The sequence below is a fragment of the Bos javanicus genome, chromosome 25 (assembly GCF_032452875.1).
Source record: "Bos javanicus breed banteng chromosome 25, ARS-OSU_banteng_1.0, whole genome shotgun sequence".
In the NCBI taxonomy this organism is placed as follows: Eukaryota; Metazoa; Chordata; class Mammalia; order Artiodactyla; family Bovidae; genus Bos; species Bos javanicus.
The window spans coordinates 29,942,501-29,963,878 of NC_083892.1; the positions used below are offsets into that span (position 1 = coordinate 29,942,501).

The following is a 21,378-nucleotide window of genomic DNA, read 5'->3' on the forward strand; positions in this document are numbered from 1 at the left end:
GATCTTCTCGACCCAGGAATTGAACCTTTGTCTTTTTCGTCTCCTGCACTGGCAGGCAGATTCTTTACTGCTGCACCGCCTGGGAAGCTCCCTCATCTCATGTTTTACTGCAAATAAATGAAATGGACACGCCTCCCCTGTGGAACAGCCCGGCATCATTAATATTCCAAAGCTGCTCTGCACGGGACCCAGGTCCTCTCCCTCAGTCCCGACAGGGTCAGATTCCTTCCAAATCCCACCTCAAGATGGCTGCTTCGCCCCGGAGCAGGCGTGACCACGCTGTTGACTGCAGCAGAGGCCCGTGGAGTTTCCAGGGCTGGCATGCCCTCCCTTGCACACACCCCCACCGGAGCCAGGCTGAGATTTCCCCAAGGCTCCTCTCTTCAGGCTCAAGTTACCCAGCTCCAGCGTGAAGCAGAGAAGTGGAAGCCTGGTTTCCACATCGATTCCCTGAGCAGGAAGCTGAGAATGTGAGAGTGAGTCACCTTTTGTGGGGCCAAAGTCTGGTTAAATATCCCCTTGTTTATTACAGTAAAAAGCCAGGAAACCATGGGGGTTTACCTAACTCCCAGCCTTCTCTCTGTCACCGAAGAGTCCTGCCTGCAGCTTTCTGAGGGTAAATGGGAATGAATTCCACAGAACACTGACAGGTGAAGGAGCTGCACGGCCCAGCAGGGTAGTTAACACCGATGAGGTTCCTTCCACTGGCCAGGTCCTGCCTAGGCATTTTCCTCCTTTTATCTTCTGAAGAATCTTTGAGGGCTTCCCTGGTGGTCCGGTGGTTAAGAATCCGCCTTGCAATGCAAAAGACACCGGTTCAATCCCCAGTCTGGGAAGATCCCACGTGCTGCAGGGCAACTAAGCCCAGGCACCACAACTAATGTGCCCAAGCTCTGGAGTCTGTTCGCTACAACTACTGAAGGCCATGCGCACAACAGCCCATGCCCCGCAATGAGAGAAGCCAGCACAGTGAGAAGCCCGTGAACCCCAACTAGAGAGCAGCCCTCGCTCGCCGCAACTAGAGAAAGTCTGAGGGCACCAGTGAAGATCCAGTGCAGACAAAAATAAACATTTAAAAATAAAACAACCTTTGAAGCTGCTATCATTCAGCTCATTTTATAGATGAGACATTCGGTTGCTCTCAGAGAGTTATCTGCCCCCCTCCATAGTTCTAGGGGGTCTTCACGCTCAAGGTTGTTTGTGGTCAAACCTAATCTCCTTCCCTGAATTCTGTAGTTCAGAGGATTTGAACATGCTGATAACAATGTCAAACATTTGACTTGTATTTATGCTCTCATTCTACAAACATTTATTGAGGATGTACACTGAGTTTACTCGCTGTCCTAAGACTTGTCATTTGAAAGGTTCTTCAGGGGAAGAGGAGAGGAGACAAAAATAGCAAAATTAAAAAAATAGCAAAAACAGCGAAAATAGCTTGACTGTGCTGGGTTCGCTCGGGACAGGGGTGCATGGCCTTAGGGAAGGGCAGACGGAGGGAGCTGGCAGACTGAGATTTACTGTCAAGGGCCCAGCGAGCCCTTCAGCCCTCAGGAAACCAAACTTGGTCGTTAAGTCAATAAAGTGTAGAGAGCGAAAGAGGAGATCAGAGGGGAGATGGGAACATGACAAGTTCACAGCAGAGATGGAAGGCAATGTGGAGGAAGGCAGAAGAGAGCAAAACCTTGGAAAAGAAAGGGCTGTGTCCCTGCAGGAGAATAGAGAGGTCGTCGGGGAAAGAGAGGCAGGTGAGGTGGCAGGTGGAGGTCGTGAAGGGAACTGGATGCTCGGTGGAGATGGAGGAGCCGGAGGGAAGACAGCAGACAGGAGGGGGTTGGGGCGGAGCAGATTTGGTAGTCGGATAAAGATAAGATTCTGGGTAAAGATAAGATTCAAGGTTCACTGGATATGAAGTCAGCGGATCACCTTGTGATGAGAGGCTTCTCAGGGTCCAAGTTCTCCTCCAGCAAGTCTGATGTGAAGCACGTGGAACAAAGTCAGGCTTCAAGCAAGGTGCTGGGTGAAGGACGACCCCGGAGAATGGAGTCCCTGTAGATGAGGCCTCTTCACTTGAGCCAACAGTGAAGACCGGCTGTTGCAGGTAGGACTGGGCGGGGATTTCAATAAACCCTGTGTGAGCCGTGACTCAGCTCTCTGCAGGCCAGATCCGCCTAACCCACTCTCGTGGACGGGTCAAACCTTTTCTAGGATCCCTGGGCTGAGCTCTCCAAATATGCTCTGGTTAAAACAAGGAGTGGGCATGGCTCACACAGCTGTCTACACTGCAGGGCCTGAAAGAGTTTCTGAGAAAGACCACACCCTTCTCAGATCTGAATCATCTCACCGTCTTCATTAACTCTGACAGAGAGTTTTAGCAAGTTTCTTTAGTTTTGTTTTGAGAGAGAGAAAAAAAAAAAAAAGCAAGGAAGAAAGACATGTACCAAAATAACCAGCTTTAACAAATGGCTACTGGTTTAAAAATAGTGCAGGGTTTGAGTTTTTGCCTTTATCTCAGTGGTTGACCTTGCTAATACAGTATGTAGATCTCTTGCCAACTAATCGGCCGACTGTAAAGCACGGCTTCAAGCTGTGGTCAATGATCTGTAACGGGAATGAATGAGAGGGTTTTAGCAGCCAGGATCTGTAGCCTACTATCTGTATCTGACAGCTGTCACCCTCTCTGCAGAGGCCAAGGCCTAGACCTTCATTTAAAAGCAGCATGGCTGATCAGATTACTGGGACAGTGTGTCAAAACTGACTGCGCTGAACTAGGGAGACAGAGTAAATCTATAAATAGTAGTCCTGCTGCCTCCATGAAGCACTGAAGGGTAACCAGTATTGAGCAGCAAATGCAATGTTTAGTCTTTGCAGCCAGTGGGACACAACCGCAGCCAGATCAGAAGCCCTGCTCTATGATATCATGTCATGGAAAGACCGGCTTTATGGGCAAGAATTTAAAAGAGTTACATTCTTGGCAACGGGAATGGTCGCACAGCAATAATTGGTTTGAACCAACTTTATGAGCTAACAAGGTTCCCCAGCACTTAATAATGTCCTCGGGGCACCCGGACTCAGCAAGTCACCTTTCCCATAACGTGCCGGCTGCCTGCTTCCGACAGTCCACGGGGACCGCCAGTGTTGAAACAGAGAGAGTGATAAAATAAGAGGCTCTCCATTTGATATCTATTATAGATGTCAACTGGGTCTGCAACCACAACAGCTGCACAAAGTGCTTGGGGAGCCCGGAGCATCGTGAGGGTGAGTTATCTGTAGACCATGCTGATAGCACGGCCTAGACACTGGACATCGCCGGTTATAAACGAGCCAGCTGACATTTTAGAGTGTGTACCAACTCTTCCAAGAACCATTTGTCACTCTTCAAGGTTTCCGCTGATAAAACCTGGGATGTCTAAAAATTTGTCAACAACCGCAGAAAGTAACCCTGAGGTCATGGCAGGGGGTGATGAAGAATGTGCTTACTTGAAATTCTCCAAACGCACAGATGGAACGCTGGTGGTGACAGGGTTCCAAAGGCCTCTCCAGGCTGTGGAGTTCCCAGCCAGCTGTGGTGTGGACATGGCCGTGGTGTGCTCCTAACCAGGCAAACATGGGCCTGGCCTCAGTGAGCAAGGCCCTGGACCGCTGGTTCTGCCCTCTTCAGACCACTCCTCACTGGGGTGGAGATGGTGGGCATTAAGCAAGTGTTTCCCCACCAAACCCCCACCCCAAGAGAAAAAAAGGACAGTTGGTTTGTCCTTGGCTCTTTTTCTTTTTTTAAGTTCAAATTAAATAATAATTTTTTTAAAAAAACCAATGTTAATAACATTGACAGGCACAACTCTAGAGCTTTATGTTAGAGCTGAATTTAAATCTCACAACCTGCTGAAGCAGGTACTTATATGATGTCCATTTCACAGATGAAAAACAGACACGGAGAGGTTACATGAAGTGCTCAAGGTCACACAGTCAGAGGAGGGCCAGGATTAGACGTGGCAGGCCAGCTTCAGGGCTACCCCGGAAATGGTCGCCCCAGAAGGACACTGTGACAAAGTGAGCATGTGGAAAGAGAAGACCAAAGTTGCTCATTTGCAACTGGGTGGGAATGAAAAAATAAAAGAAGGTGAACAAAAGGCCATCTCTGTCTTCCTGGCTGACTCTGAACGAATTTGCTCTGCAATGATTATGTGACAAGCGTTTTCCAAGCACGTCTGTCCCTAGGCTCTGGGCAAGGCAGTACAAGAGTGGAGCAGAAACCACCATGAGAAAGCCAGGCTAGTGTTTTTGCTCATTTGCGGGCCTCTACCCTGGAATGCCATGCCGCTTCAGCCTCTTCGGACATTAGAAGACACCTTTCAGCTAAGGAATCCGAGGAGTGGAGGGGGCACATATTGCGGGGCGGTGGCGGTGAAGGGGGCACAGGCTGACGGGAAAACAGCACAAGGAAGTGCTGTGAACGCAAATGAGCTGATGAGCCTTTGGGCTGACATTGAGGTCACTTTGCCCCGATCGCTGCTGGCCGTTTGGGGGCTCCTGCTGGCACTCTGTGCTGCCCGGAAGACAGGAGAATAAGCCTAATTAAAAAGTCCCATGTGCTCCCATGGCTTTAAAAGTGTCACACTGGCTGTCTGTCACTATCTCTTGGAATCATGATGCAAGAGCTGAGAGGAATAACTGGAGATCATTTAATGCAACCTCCTGGATTCAACTTCAATGAATGAAAAAGTGGGGCCCCCCTCAAAGGCTAAGTGGCTTGCCCAACGACAAAAAGCCAGAGACAGACAGAACCAGGAGGGGACCCATGTCTGGGAGCTCCCGACGGAAATAGTTTTCTACCATTCCATAGCAGGGTCCATGAAATGAACGCAGTGCTATGGGATCAGCAAATTCAATCGAGTCAAATGTGTGTTTTGAAAAAAATAAAAAATCAAGAATGAAGAAATAGAGTTTGAAGAACATTCAACATTCATGAGGTGGGCCCATCTCAGGTCACTGGAGACCTTTCTCTGGTGCAAAGGTTTTCTTAATAAAGGGTTTCATTGGCTAGTTGGATCGAGACATGCACACACTGATATTTTGCTCCTGGCAATACCTTAAAACCCCCAGTTAGGCGAGAGTAAAAAACGGCAATGGCCTTGAGAGCGCAGCATGGTTTATACATGGCGTACTCATCTTTGAGGGTTTGGAGAAATCTACGAGGGATCCGATGCTTTTCCACCTATTGACATTTACAAAGCAGTTTAAATCATGCATGAGAGGCCTCAGGCACACGCAGTTCACAAAACATAACTCTGAGCTCCCAGGGAATTTAAGCTGACCAACACTCTTTATTAGAACCGACAGTGAAAGACAGCTATTGCGAAATTCGTACCAGAAATGCTATACCAAGATGACAGCTTTAATGCCAGTGGATATATTATGTAGATTACCTGACTCAAATCTTTCTTGTTAAATAAGTTTCATGCACTCTTTTTTTTTTTTTCCTCCTCAAGAAAATCCTTCTGGCTTCACTGGGGGAGTACTGCTTAAATTCCTTGCTCATTCATCTGGTTTTCAATATTTTGGACATGCTAGGTTAGCATGAAAGATCAGATAGAGATATTTAAACAGTGGGAAACAGTTAAACCTTTAAATGAACAACAGAACTGAACCATGAATTAAGTGTTTCAATGTTATTTTTTTATATAATGTTCCAATAATTAATAATTTTGAAAAAAGAAACACCTTCCTCGGGCTGATTCATTCTAGATATTTGATTCTATGTAATCTGAGATTTAAAATCTATATAATTATAAATTAAGGGTAATTTCGCCTGCATGCTTTTATAGGCCAAGAATTTCGAGGAAATAAGGTCCCACTGAAAACTGGCCAGGAACAAAAGACAGTGAGACTACTCTCTAATCTTTACAGAAATCGAAATACAATGTAGATGTTTTAAATTCTGCGTGAGGAGGAGACAGAAGGCGTAGGTCAATATGACTGAGGTCAGAAAAGGAAATCATGGGTATTTTTGGCCTTGGTGACAGTTGGCCAAGGGCAAGCTTGACGGGGCCTGAATTAGGATACGGCTGCTATTACTTGGAGGCCCCTGACGCTCTGAAAGGATCAGGTTCTTTGCTTCCTGTGCTAGACTTTGCAGCCTGCCTCAGCCCTACACGCTCTGTTCCATGTTCTCACTGCTCGAGCACGGCCTCCTCCACAGGGCACTGCCTTTGCTAAGCAGCATAACAACCAGTGTGTTCGTGAAGTAACACGCGTGCTTCAGCTCTCAAGGTGCGCGTTGCTTGGAATGTCCTCTGTGGTTGTGTACACAGTATGTGTATCGAGCTGCCTTGAACTTCCTTCTCTATTCTGCTCTAGTGGTTATAGCAAAGGGGTTACGGAAGCCAGGAACACCAAGCTCTGTCTCTAGGCTCCATAAATCACATGCCACTTTGACGTAATGATTGGTATTTTTCAAACATATAGATGCTTTGGTGATTATAAAAATACATTTTCCTTTTATAAGCACAAGTAAATTCACAGTCACTCTATAGTCCTGGCGTATTTTTTTTTTTTTTGAAATGGATGTGTTTTTCAAACACATATGAAAGTGTTTATACAATAAATGCCCATCTACCATCACCCAGTTTCAACAATAATCAACTCACAGTCAACCTTGTTTCATCTTCACCCTACCCATTCCAGCTGCTTCCATCTTTTCAGATAATTTTAAAACAAACCCCATCATGTATGAAACGAGTCGCCAGTCCAGGTTTGATGCACGATACTGGATGCTTGGGGCTGGTGCACTGGGACGACCCAGAGAGAGGGTATGGGGAGGGAGGAGGGAGGAGGGTTCAGGATGGGGAACAGAGGTATACCTGTGGCGGATTCATTTCGATATTTGGCAAAACTAATACAATATTGTAAAGTTTAAAAATAAAATAAAATTAAAAAAAATAAAATAAATGTCATGGGGATATAATGTACAGTATAGGGAATATAGTAAATAATAGTGTAATAACTTTGCATGCTGACAGGTGATAACTAGACCTATCATGGTGATCATTTTGTAATATATAAAAAATCAAAACATTATGTTGTACACCTGTAGCTAATGCGATATCATGTCAATTATCTATCAATTCAAAAAAAAAAAAACCAAACCCAGATATTATATCATTTCATCCACATGTTTTTCAGTAAATGCATTTTATATGTTTCAAATTTCGAGATGGCAAAAGCTACAACTATTACTCTGTAGGGCTTTCTTATTTATAACATTTAAAGATTATCCTCATATTCAAAATACAAACTAAAGAACCAATTTTTCAGGTGATTCCAAGGACCTCCATCATATGTTCAAGTTCAAGAGAGGACAATATGTAATTTCTCCATAACTACTAGGGAAAGATGTGTTTATCTATTGTTTAAGGAATAATCTTCAAATGATTTCCTGCATGATACCCACCAACTACGCAAACATAAATTCACGGCATTGTAATCAAAGCCCAAAGAGTGAATATGTTAATAGAATGAGCTTGAAATGAACCTCCTGGAAAGGGTTACTGTTAGTGTTAAATAAGAGATATACCACATATCTTGTAACCTAAGTAGTAACACAGTTGCATATCCCACAAGCAAGCCATTGTCTTTCAAAAGATGATAATAAAGAAGCTGCAGATATATTTTTATGTGCTGGGTATAAAAACACAGGCATGAATCACCACTTGACAATCCCAGATCATATACAATCCTTAAGTGACCCTCCAGACGCTGAGCATGAAGAAGACTGAGGCAGTCTGATACCCTACAATCATCCAAATACACTTCAAAAACACATTGCCTTCTGTGCTTACAGTCATGTCTTAAAAATCACAGCACTGAATGAATTACATTATATTAATAAAACTGACAGCTGATGAAATAATGCAAGAAAAATAATCTACTAGGTGACCTCAAATGAAACCACAAAGACATTAGGCTAATGGAAGTAAAATCGCTCATTGCACAGTGATTTTACTTTTCAAATTTTATACTCAAGTAAAAAAAGTCAACCTAAACCTTCCTCAGGATATTACATATTGAAACTAACCACAAAATACCTCCAGAAAGGAGGCTTATTTCAGAAAATCTATATGCATTTTGATTTTTTCAAGCGTGAGCAAGCTTTCTATATCACAGGGTGGTTAACCGTGGAAGAAAATACCACAGTGATATGACATAAGTGAAGATCATTGATCTGAAATAGCCTATAATTACCATTTTAAGGGTAGAACACCTGTTTTACTGAGGGAACATACATATGCAGTGCACTTCCTCACTATAACGACAAGAAGAGTGAATGATGGCCCAGAGTTTCTCAATCTCCATCTCTTTTCTCTGACTTTCACTTCTGTGGTTAGGCGGTGAGACAGCCCATGTGAGAGAGACATGGGGATGCAGCCTCACTTCCCCTCCCCTCAGAAGCTGAGCACTTCTCTTCATTCTCTCTGCGAAGACAACAGGAGTACAAAGGTGAACTTTCATGATCCATGCAGATCCCATTAAGACAGATGAACCCAAGTCTGGCTGCACCACATGAGGCATGCGGGATCCTAGTTCCCTGACTGGGGATAGAACCTGCGCCCCTGCAATGGAGGCACTGGAAGTGCTGAGTCTTAACCACTGGACCACAGAGGAAGTCCTCAACAACTTTTTATTTTCAAAAAATCCTTCCATCACAAAATCGAGCTCCAGAGGACAGCACATATAATTGGGAATAATAAACACAGGTGGGATTACGCACATGTGTTTCAGAGCAGCATAAAATCTCTTGTGACTTTAGAAATAACTGCAGTGCTTCCTTCATTTCAGTCTTTAGAGGTAAGAGTTTAGTTCCTTAAATTTTCTTAAAATTTCAGAAAGCCGTATGACTACTGGGTTACATCAGAGAATAAACATCCTTTGGTCCGATCTCCAGTGATAAATGGAACTTTCCTCTCCTTTACAATATCCTGCCAAGTGGCGAGTGCTTGGTGATGGCAAGGGCACTCATTCCTGAGGTAGGTAGTTCCATGTTTACAAAGCTCCACTGTGAGATTTTAGCTCAGAGCAAGAAAGAGCTCTCTGTCTTCCTGTAGTTTCCATACATTCTTCCTAGCTCTATCCTTAGACATCCCACAAGGTGATTCTAATCTCTTTTTCACTTGAAAGGATTTTAGGTACAGCAGTGCAGAAAGTCTCTATATTCCTCAGAACTTTCTCTATATTCCTCAGAACTTGTCTTCTCTGGGCAAACATTTATAGTCATTTTAACAGTTCACAGAACTGAGCTTCAAGAACACTTCAGCCATCATTTGCTTGTTCATTTGTGTGTTCATTCATTCAATTATTCAGGTAAACATTTGTAATTATTTCAAGTATTCTTCATAAGACATGCTTCAACAATATCTTGCTCATGGACCTAGAGATTATTATACTAAAATGAAGTGAGTCTGAGAATGACAAATATCACATCCCCACCTATTTATGGAATAAAAAATGATAAAAATGAACTTATTTACAAAGCAAAAACAGACTCACAGATACAGAAAATAATCTTATGGTTACCAAAGGGTAAAGTGGGGGATGAATTAGGAATTTGGGATTAACAGACACATACTACCATATATAAAACAAACAACAAGGATCTACTGTATAGCACAGGGGACTACACTCAATATAATAACCTATAATATAATTTGAAAAAGAATGTACATATATATATATACACACACACACAAAACTGAATTAGTTTGTGGTGCATCTGAAACTAACACAAAATTGTAAATCAACTATACATCGATAAACGTTTTCTTAAAAGAATATCTTACTATTTGCTTATTTCATTCATTTATTCATTCACTCAGCAAACACTGAGAGAGCCCCTATCTGTATTAAGTTCCTGGATGCTCTGGACACAAGAAATGAGGGGCCCCTTGTGACACGCAGATACAGAATCACAGTGCTGTGTGGTAAGCGCCGTCCTCAAGGTATGTAAATGAATAGGGCATGCACACGTGCTAAATTGCTTCAGGCGTGTCTGACTCTTTGTGATCCCGTGGACTGTAGCCCGCCAGGCTCCTCTGTCCACGGGATTCTCCAGGGAAGGATACTAGAGTGGGCTGCCCTGCCCTCCTCCAGGGGATCTTCCTGGCCCAGGATCAAACTCATGTCTCACGTCTTCTGCATTGGCAAGGCGGGTTCTTTACCACTTGTGCCACCAGTGGTGACATAAATAAGCAAGTATTCCAAGATCACTTCTAAAGGCTTTATAGTATCCTAGCCTATCAATACAGATGCCAAGCTAACCTTCTACTCCACCTGGAGTGAGTTTTTTTTCTAGCAGAAGCCACAGGTTGTGCTGCTGTAGAAGACAGCCTATGGCAGAGTTGGTTGTCTGCTCAGCAGACTGCACCCTGGTCTCTGCTATCAGAAAAACCAGCTCTGTTCAGGTATTGGACAGCCATGGGCCCAGCCCAGGAGATGATCTAGGGTCTAAGTTAACGTGTATTGGCTAGTGACTGGTTTGGGTAGATGGGTGACCAAGTTCAAGCCTGTCATTCATGAGATGAATGAGAAAATGCTGCAGAACCTCTGAAAAGGATTTTCCCTCCAAATACAAAGAAACATACATGAAGGAGGAGGTCTGTCCTCTTCCTTTTCCTGGAGTATAAAGTGGGGACCCAAAGCTTACAGCTGGAGTAGCTAGCTTGTCTACTTAAGGAGAAGCTAGGAGATCCTCAGAGAAGCTGGTCCTACACACTCATATGGCTAACTCTGGACATTTATTTTGTGAGATAACTAACTGAACATCCCTCTTTTATGGCCATTTTTGGCTAGGCCTTCTGTTACTTGCAGCCCAAAGCATTCTAATATGCAGTCTTCAGAGCAAGGGTCTTGGTGGTATACTGGTTCAAATGAGGCATCAGACTCTTATGTAAAACAAGAAAGACACCAATTTGAAAATGGAGAGGGAACCTATGATCTCATATGCCAAGATTTAGAAAGGGAGAGTAAAGACTAGAGGAATTAAATTACCACATGGCAGTGACAGTCTCCCCCTGGCTTGGAAACTTTCCTTCCAAGCCAGGGCAGGGAAAAAGGACCATTTTATCTCACTTTTGATCACAGACACAAACTTTTAAAACTTTCTAGAGTCTGACTTGTGTAAAGGAAAAGGACAGATGCTACGATATATATATTAACAAGAGACTGAAATACCCAAAGCACTTCAGAGAGTTGCAACTTTAAGTCACACTTTCAATCCTTTGTCCCATTCTGCTTTTACTTAATTCTGCTTTCAATGACATAACCCAATACACTAAAAACATCAACTGTATTATACAACTTTGTTTCCAGTTCAGTTCAGTCGCTCAGTCGTGTCCAACTCTTTGCAACCCCATGGACTGTAGCACACCAGGCTTCTCTGTCCATCACCAACTCCTGGAACTTACTTAAACTCAATTCCATTGAGTCGGTGATGCCATCCAACCATGTCGTCCTCTGTCATCCCCTTCTCCTCCTGCCTTCAATCTTTCCCAGCATCAGGGTCTTTTCCAATGACTGAGTTCTTCACATCAGGAGGCCAAAGTATTGGAGTTTCAGCCCCAGCATCAGTCCTTCCAATGAACATTCAGGATTCATTTCCTTTAGGATGGACTAGTTGGATCTCCTTGCGGTCCAAGGGACTCTCAAGAGTCTTCTCCAACAACACAGTTCAAAAGCATCAATTCTTTGGCGCTCAGCTTTCCTTAAAATCCAACTTTCACATCCATTCATGACCACTGGAAAAACCATAGATTTGACTAGATGGACTTTTTGTTTTAGTCCTCAGTAACAGGACATTAGATGCTTTAAGAAAAAGGTTTTAGGAAAAACAAGAGGAAAGGAACCTATCAGTGAAGCACAGTAGGTCCCCTACATAGGAGTCTTTAAGTTATGAACTTTCAAAGACGTGAATGAGGCCCTGTATGCCAGTGGCCGTATTATACTACTGTACTTTTAAAGGTATTGTACTGTGAGATTAAAAACGTTTTATTTTTTGTGTGTTTGTCTCTTATGTATCATTTGGTATGAATAGCATTATAAACCAGTCACAGTACAGCACTGTATAGCTGATTGTGTTAGTGGGTACCTAGGCTAACTCTGTTGGAATTAAAAACAAATTGGACTTACAAATGTGTTCGCAGAATGGAATCTGTTTGTATGGAGGGGACTTACTGTATGCTACAGATGGGAAGAACTTTTGAGGCCAGCACTGGGAGTCTTAAAGTCTTTGGAGTTGTGATTTCCCAATCATTGGAGACAGGGAGGTCAAGGAATGAGGAGTCCAGGATGGTCAGGGTCCTCCGGCAAGCCTCCTGGACTCCCCATTTCCTTGACCTCCTTGTCTCCAAAGACTGGGAAATCACAACCCTACACTTGGTATTGTTATCAGTGGTGACAGGATGGAGGGCATGGCAGTGGGGTTGGAGGGCTGAGGTGGATGGAAGGAAGACCACCGGAGGCAAGGAGGTCAGGAGGCTCAGGCGGACTGCCCTCGTGAACGCTGAGTCGTAGTGTAAAGACTGTTCAACTACAACACTAAAAAGTTCAACAAACTCGGGCAGGGGGTGGTAGTGGTTAAGAAAGGGCAGACGTGATATAACCTGCTGCATGGCTTTCAAAGTAGCATTTTCTTAAGATGAAGGAGGAACAACTTATCTGTTTTCATAGAAGAAGGGGAGGAGAAGGACAGCTAGAAGGCTTTGCTCCCGAGCCTCGTTTCTACAAGTGCACTTATGTACAGCAACACACTACGTCACAGCAAGCAACGCGCTCCGCCTGGGAACACAGCTGGACAGTCCAGAAAGACAGCAGGGTGAATAAACTTTGTTACTATTTTTCTCATGGCTAGATCATCACTCACATGTTTGATAATACTCAGGAAGGGGCTGTCCTATAGTAGTGCATTTTTCACAAAGCTGAAGTTACACCTTTAAGTAAATCATTCAACTATACCAGAGACATCGTCTCTGCTTCTCTATTTAAAAATGCCCTATACTTGATTACTTGAGTTTAGTCTCATCTTCTCTTGATGACAGAGGTTTCCATTTATGGGGCTCAGTAATTGTACCTGCTGGGCTTCCCTGGTGGCTCAGTGGTAAAGAACCCACCTGCCAATGCAGAAGATGTGGGTTTATTCCCTGGGGTGAGAAGATCCCCTGGAGGAGGAAATGGCAACTCACTCCTGTATTCTTGCCTGGAGGATTCCATGGACAGAGGAGCCTGGCAGGCTACAGTCCATGGGTTCACACAAGAGTCTGACACAAATGAGCGACTAAACAACAGTTTTACCTGCTACTGTCACTGACCGACTGAAGGGATGCTCCCAGGGGTTGATGGGTGAATGCCAGCGGGTATCAGTCCCTTCACTGAAAGATCCCCTCCTCCTGCTTCGTTGCTAGGAAAGAACTACTAGTTCTTCACTAAGAACTAGCCCAGTGCTGAGTTTGATCTTTTCCTTCTACCATGAGTTGCTTCTTAACTTCCGGCAATGCAAACAGTGATTTGCTCCTTAATTTTGCATTGAGCGTCTATTTGGGGACCCAAGGGTAGGGACACCTGGACCAGGGAACCAAGTGCCTGGGCTTCTGGAACAACACATCGCTGCTCCGAATCAGGCCCCGTTTGCACAGTGGGAGCCATAGGAACTCCAACTTCGGAGACAGCGACGTGTCTCAACATTTGTGCCAGCCAGGGAACAACTCATCAATGCTCCCCACCCGCAACAGGAGAGCTGGCAAGAGCGAAGGTGGGAGCCTCCTGACTCCACCTGGCTTGGACGCCGCGCGTGCGGGGTGCAGCTGGGTTCCTTCATGGAACAGACTGAGGCCGTGTGCTGTGGGTCCTCTTGGCTACCTGGCAAAATATTCCTGCCTTACTCGGAGCCACAGGCAAACACTCTCTGCTCCGGCTTCTGCAAGGAGGGCCTGCATCGCCTCTTGGCTGACTGGTGGATGCGCGCAGACACAAAAGGTGACGCTGACAGTCAGCATCAGATCTGACTGCTCCTGACAACTCCTGTGATACAGCAACCTCCGGGACCGGAGGACACATCTGCGAGGAGATGTAGTAGCTGCCATCTGCACAAACTGCATTATTTAACTGCGCTGGCACTGATTAACATTTGCTGTAACCTATGGTAATGGGCTCTGGGGCTTTGCATGTCTGCTACACAGTGGCACAGCTGATGTCTCCTGCTCCATCCTTAAAACAGGATGCTTTAATTTTTAATGGAGCACATGTTCGATTGGCTATACAAACAGGCTAATCTGCAAAGCATGTGCTCAATAACAAGCTCGGCTATGCCGCCAGAATATCAACACGGCTCGGCCAGAGCTGGGGGAGAGGGGGTGGGCCTCCTGTTCGTCACCGCGGTCAATGGCCGGGGGCTGGCTGGCTCAGAGCCGAGGGGTGGCTGCAGCCAGCGGCACCTGTGGCCTCCTCTGGCCCCTCTGTGGGGGGGGGGGTTCTGCTTCTGGGTACCCACAAGCCCTAGCTGGCGGGGAAAAGAACAAAACTGTCACCCGGCAGGTTCAGGCCTCTGGTGTAAAGCCAGATGTGGCATTAAAGATGAAACTCCCCTCTGTTGCAGAGGCATGACTAGAATGAGACATATGCATCCAGCTTAACAGACTGGAGGCCACGTGGCCTGCGCTCTGCTTAGTGATGAGGATTTAAACACAAGTAACCAACAGTCCTTGACTCCACAAAACCCCCGCCGATAACCACTGCGCCAGTGTGAGCAGTGGGGTGTCAGATGTCGGGACAGAGTTCTCTGGGAGCAGAGAGGAGGACACACACAGAGGAGGCAGTTGAGTTGGGTTTCGAAAGACGGGCAGGAATTTCCCAGCAGCACTTAAGACGACCCTCAGAGACAAAGAAGCACACGTGTGGGGTTGAGTTGGAGGCGATCACACAGAGATGCCTGGTGAGAAGCTGGAGGTCTGGATCCAGAGCTCACCAGAGAACTTAACACTAGAGACAGAAACGTGGGTATACAGGGAATGCTGACACAAGGAAAACCCGAGAGAAAACAGTCCAGGGTGGAAAGAAAGATTCAAAACTGGAAGCCTCTGGGGTTTAATGTAAGGGAAGGTTACGAGAAGTAGCCCAGAGAGGCGCGTAAAGATCATGAGGAAAGGGAAATCTCAGGAAAGGGAGACAGGTCTCGAGCCTCAGAGCCGTCAAGGAATGAAGCCTGGAGGGCTTTGTCACAACCAGGATCGTCACTTTGCTGTAATCACAATCCTGGTCCTTAGCGGTACAAACCGCTTTTCCATACAGCATTTCATAACGACCCTGTAAGACAGGCCGGTGTCACTACCACATTTTCTAGATGAGGAAATGGGGTCAGAAGGGGGAGAAGATTTCCCAAGGCCAAGCAACCACAGCCAGAGTGAGAGAGCCGGGGCTGGAAGCCAACTCTATGAAGTCTCAGCTCCAGAAGGGACACAGTGCCAGGGGCCAAGGAATGAAGGCCCCAGCTCTAAGGAGATTCCCAAGTCAACTCCCTCAGTGACAGCCCTCCTCTGGGATATGCACCCAGTATACCTGGTATACTCATGTCCCTGCGAAGTCCTGCAGGTGAAAACCACCTGCCCAGGAAAGCAATGTGTCTAGCTTCATTTAACCCACTTGTTTGTTCATGGGATCATTTTTCAGGTTACACCTTTCCTCTTAACATTCCTTAACAGAATTAATGAAATGCTCCTCTAATGAACTCAAAGGATTGCTTCCAGCAGCAGGGTCTAGGTTTTCAACAGTGCCTGACTAGGGTCAATGGATCTGTGGTCATCTAACCGCACACTTTCAACTGTCCAGAGGGGTCTGTCTCCACTGTTCTCTCCAGATAATCTAATATCTATCATGATGGATGGTGTTTATTGTTTCATCAGGGAAGGGACTTATTTTATCCACCTCTGCATCCACGGAGTACAGCTCTGTTACCTGGCAAGAACAGGAAGCCAGCGAATGTCTGTTGGATTGAACTGAATGAACATTCTGTAATGGTGTTAGACGAGAGCAAAGCCAACTATTACAGCGAATCCAATCAACACAGGCTTAAAGCTTCAACCCATGGCTCCTCAGCACACTCATCATCCAAGGCCACTGTTCAACAAGACAGCTGATCCCTATCCTCTGGGCAGTACTTGGGAACTCGGCTTCTGGATCTTCCCCGGGTGCCCTCCCTCATCAGTCGCACAGCCTTATCTTGGCCCCTGGGCAGCTAGCTTCTCAGCCTCTGCAGCCCCTGGCTTCCCTCTTGCCTGGCCACACGATGTAGTGGACTTTGTTGCTAAGCATCTGACATTCTGCCTCCGGGCTAGCTCCTTTGAGGAGAGAAAGCCACAGAGTTAAGAGACATCTGAAGGGAAGCCAGAGCATCCAAGGGCTAAAGAGCACTCTTGGAGAACATGCGGTTCGTTGGTGTGTAGTGTTTTTCTCTAGACGGCAGGGTGTCTGAGGACTTAGTCAGCTTCGGGGCTACTACTAAGTGTCCATCCCAGAGATGGGGTAGTTGAAGAATTGAAAGGCTTTCCAACTAGGATTCCCAATGCAACCTTACAAATCCTTTTCAAAAACCATCCAGCTTGAACTTCCCTGCTGGTCCAGTGGTTAAGAATCTGCCTGCCAAAACAGGGGACACGGGTTCGATCCCTTGTCTGGAGAGATTCCACATGCTGCAGAGCAACTAAGCCCTGAGCCACGACTATGAGCCCACACTCTAGAGGTGTGCCTCGAAACAAAGAGGAGCTGCTGCAATGAGGAGCCCACAGGCTGCACCTAGAGAGCAGCCCCAGCCCTCTGCCACTTGAGAAAGCCCCTCCACAGCAATGAAGACCCAGCACAGCCAAAAATAAAATAAAATACATTAAAGAAAGTCATCAGCTTAGGGGACATCCCTGGTGGTCCGGTGGTTGGGAATCTGCCTGCTAATGCAGGGGACATGGGTTCAGTCCCCGGTCTGGGAAGGTTCCACACGCTGTGGGGCAACTAAGCCCATGTTCCACAACTACTGAGCCCATCTGCTCTAGGGCCCGTGCTCCAAAACAAGAGAAGCCACCGTGATGAGAAGCCTGTGCACTGTAACTAGAGCAGCTCCCGCTCGCCACAGCTAGAGAAAGCCTGCACACAGCAGTGAAGAGCCAGCACCATCATGAATAAATGAAGAAACATTTAAAAAGGAATAACCTTTACTACCATCCACTTGCAAATATTTACCTCTACCTGCCCAAGTCCCCAAATTTTACAGTAGTTCTTTCTGTAGTTACCAAAGTCACCCAGACCTCCCTGCTGCTCTCACTTGCTCATTTAGAACGTGGAGATTTTTTTTTTTTCCTAATGCCTACAAGGATAGAGTTGACTTTTGGTAACTTTTGGTAATTGTTGAGATCCATGTGTATCACGACCACAGCACAAGAATGCTACCCGACAGACCCTGTGAAGAAGGTAAAGGGGTCATTTGGGCCCAGCCTCACACTGGCTCCCCTTGCCCTTCCAAGGAGCATCGACCCTTTTTTTTCTTTTTCCCCCCTTGCAGTTGTGCCCTGGTAGTGTTTTATTTTCTTGTAAGACTTTTAAGAAGCCATAGCATGTGATAAACAATGACACGAGAACTAAGTTTCCAGGGTTCTGTCCACACCACCTAGAAAGAAGACCTGGATGGAGGATGAATGACTAGAACAGAAAGTGAAAGGGTTGATCGCTCAGTTGTGTCTGACTCTGACACCCCACGGACTGTAGCCTGGCAGGCTCCTCTGTTCATGGAATTCTCCAGGCAAGAACACTGCAGTGGGGAGCCATTTTTTCCTCCAGCGGATCTTCCAGACCCAGGGATCGGACAGAGCATCTACCCTAACATCTGCCCAGAGTGTGGCTTTCAAGACTTTCACTACTTATGGTCTCCTGCCAAGTTCACTGTTACACAAGTTCAGAAATAAAAGGACAGCAAAGCCGAAATACTTCTGTATCAGATGAGCAAACTGGAGCCTAGCGAGAGCAAGCCTCTTGGCTCACGACAGCACCCTGAACTTGAACTAGTCTTGAACCTGAACTAGTCATGTGGGTGCTGGGTCTGACTTCTTTTTTTCCAATGGGCTGTGCCACACCCAATGCCACCAGCCATCCTGGTTACCCAGATGGTCAACAGGGCTGCCAGGGAGGGTGGTGTGCTGGAACTATCAAGATATCTCCACGATGGGTACCGTGGGCTGCTCTCTCCAACATGGTTGAAACTAACCCATTTGCTTCCTGTCACTCTCGGAAGCCCACAGGCCTGCCACTACGTTCAGATATGGAGGATTTGGGCCATCAGGCACTTTAATTAGTCTGTCTGGAAAAATGAAACTGATCAAATTAAATATTAATCACATATAAACTGTGGATAAATCAGCAGGGGAATCATCAGGCAGAAAGGGCCCTTCTTAAATGCAGAATTAAAAAAAAAATTTTTTTTTCAAAGGGGCTCTCCTCCTGCTCTCTGTCCCTTGCCAAGTCAGTTGATTTCAAAGCAAAAACAAAGCTTCTATTTTCCAAGCACAACAATGATGTCTAACCAGAAGTTTCTTTTGCTGAAATATTGAATGGAAAATTCGGTTCCTTAAATCTTTCTAAATCTTTGCCTCTGATTGGGTTCATTAATAAACATGCTGATTTTGTTACAGGGAGAGACATATGGTATAATCCGCTAACAGGAAGAAGTATTTTGCATTTTATTGTAGAAAACAAACATGCAAACAGGTTCTCACAGATGGTTTTCTTAGCTTCTGGGAGGGGAAAAAAAAGCTTAATAATGCTTGAAACTAGTTTTTCTCTTTAACAACAACAACAAAAAATCCTCACACATCTCTAGTGGAACTGCTTATAAATTAGATTAAGTTCCACTCCAAGGTTTTAACAATTTAGAATTCACTTTTTCCTCTTGTTTAAACACACACACACACACAGACACTTGTATTTTCTTCCTTCTCCCCTCTCTCCCTTCCTTCTTTTTCTTAGAAACATTAACTTGTTCAGAGAGGCAGAGATAATTCAGCAATGCTTCACTTATCCATCGTCATAAAGGAATAAGGTTTTCTCACAAACATAATTTCCAGATAATTGATGGTAACCCTTTAAAGTTTTTCAAATTTGGTGGTGATGGTGGCTCTTTCTTGGAAGTAGACTTCATTTTTTCAGAAAAATTTTAGATTGAAATAGAAACTGAGAAGATAGTACAAAGTATCTCCATACACCCCCACACCCAGTTCCCCCTATTAACATCTTACTAATGCATGGAATATTTGTTACATGTAATGAACCAGTATTGATATATTATTACCAACTAAAAGTCCATGCTTTATTTTTATTTATTTTTTAAAGTTCTTTTTCTTTTGATGTGGGCCATTTTTAAAGGCTTTATTGCATTTGTTATAACATTGCTTCTGTTTTATGTTTTGATCTTTTGCCCAGGAGGCATATGGGACCTTAGTTCCTGGACCAGGGATCAAACTCAACAACCCTGTATCGCAAGACAAAGTCTTAAGCACTGGAACACCAGGCAAGTCCTAAGCCCGTACATTATTTCAATTTCCTTAGTGTTTACTTAGTATCCTTTTTCTGTTCCAGGATCCTATTCACGATACCACATTACAGTTAGGCATCACGTCTCCTTGGGCTCCTCTGAGCTGGGGCAGTTTGTCTGAATTTCCTCGATTATGATGACATTAACAGTGTTTTGGATTTTATTGGCTATTCCACTATTGGAATGCGTTTGATTTTTTTTCTTATAATAAGACTGAATGTAAAGGTTTTGGCGAGGAAGATCACAGAGATAAAAACGTTGTTAATAATATCGAGTATATACTATCAACAGGGTTTATGACTACTGACATTGACCTTGATCACCAGTATGAAGTCGTGTTTGTCAGCTGTCTCCCTGTATAGCAAGCCCCTGCTCCCTTCATATTGTATTCTTTGTTGTTGTTGTTTAATTTATTGATTGTTTTGGCTATTCTGGGTCTTTGTTGCTGTGCGTGGGCTTCTCACAGTGCTGGCTTCTCTCGTGGAGCCCGGGCTCTATGCAGGACCTCACTAGTTGTGGCTCGTGGGCTCAGTGGTTAAGCTGTGGGCTTAGTTGCCCTGCAGTATGTGGAACGTTCCTGGAGCAGGGATTGAACCCATGTTCCCTGCACTGGCAGGCGGATTCTGAACTACTGGACAACCAGGGAAATTCCATACTACATTCTTCAGAAGTCAACATGCACAAACCGGATTTAAGGAGAGGGGAGTTAGGCTTCCCTTTCTTAAGAGTAGAGTTTTTACAAGCATTATTTGGAATTCTTCTGCATGAAAGGTTTACCTCTTCTCCTACATTTATTAATTTATTTATAATCAGTATGGCATTATGGGTAGTTATACTGTGGGTCAAAATGCCATGTTACTTAATTTGTTGTTTTACTCAAATTGCTCCAGGTTTAGCCACTAGGGACTCTTTCAGTTGACTCCTAGGAAGTCTGTGACATATCTCCATTCATTTTTTTTCTTTTGTAGCACTTTCTTACCTTCTGGCATTCTACATTTCTCTGGGCTCATCTTGTATATCTCCTGCCCTAATCCTACAGCTGGCCATTTTCCTTATCATCTATTCTTCTTTTAATTGGAGAATGGTATTAGAAACCAAGATCCAGATGAAGGTGTGCTTATTGCTACTGGGGTGTATTTCTTTTAGGCCCTCTCAGCTGACAATGTACAGAAACATATGTCTGCGTATTCACAGATCTATAAATAGTTCTATACGCAACCATCTGTACCTACACATGAGCTCATTCTGATGTCCCTGATGGATCCATTTCCACGTGAATCAGTCTAACCTCTTCCCTTGTTTACCTGTAAATTCCCACTCCAACAACGAGAAGCCTGGCTAGATGGCAGGTTTTTTATTTTGTTGCTCTGTACCTTTTCCTAATATTCCTTGATAAGGATCTTTTAAAAAGGCTATGGGAGAAAACAAAACAAAACTATGGGAGCTAATGTGTTCATTCTACAGTGAATGGGGTTTAACTTTTGTGAGGACAGGCGGTTATATTCTCTGTGAGAAATAACTGTTTGACCTAGTTATTAATCTTTGGCACAAACCCCAGAAAGGGAATCCAAAGAGATCCTGAAAAACCAGAACAATGGGTTCACGCTAACAAACACAGTGAAAGTTACAAGTATTGCACTGGAGTCTGATTTGTCAGCCACAGAAGAAATGGATGGGCCAACTGGAATTTTGGCTTGCTTGGCTGATGCCCTCGCAGCCCATGAAGACTGAAGAGTTGCTTTCAGTTGACTTGCTAGTGGTGATTTTAACTT

The 21,378-nt window shown here is 44.8% G+C and overlaps 1 protein-coding gene and 1 long non-coding RNA gene across 11 annotated transcripts in view; one reads left to right on the forward strand and one right to left on the reverse strand.

The window, feature by feature from the left end:
* The window catches only part of LOC133238918 (uncharacterized), a 10,715-nt gene extending 3,548 nt beyond the window's left edge, over positions 1 to 7,167 (forward strand). Inside the window, exon 2 of the long non-coding RNA XR_009733676.1 lies at positions 1 to 7,167. This exon is cut by the window's left edge and continues 557 nt beyond it. This is a non-coding gene — a long non-coding RNA (uncharacterized LOC133238918).
* Positions 1 to 21,378, reverse strand: part of AUTS2 (activator of transcription and developmental regulator AUTS2) — a 1,221,294-nt gene that overhangs the window by 224,978 nt on the left and 974,938 nt on the right. The gene's annotated exons all lie outside the window — the stretch shown is intronic.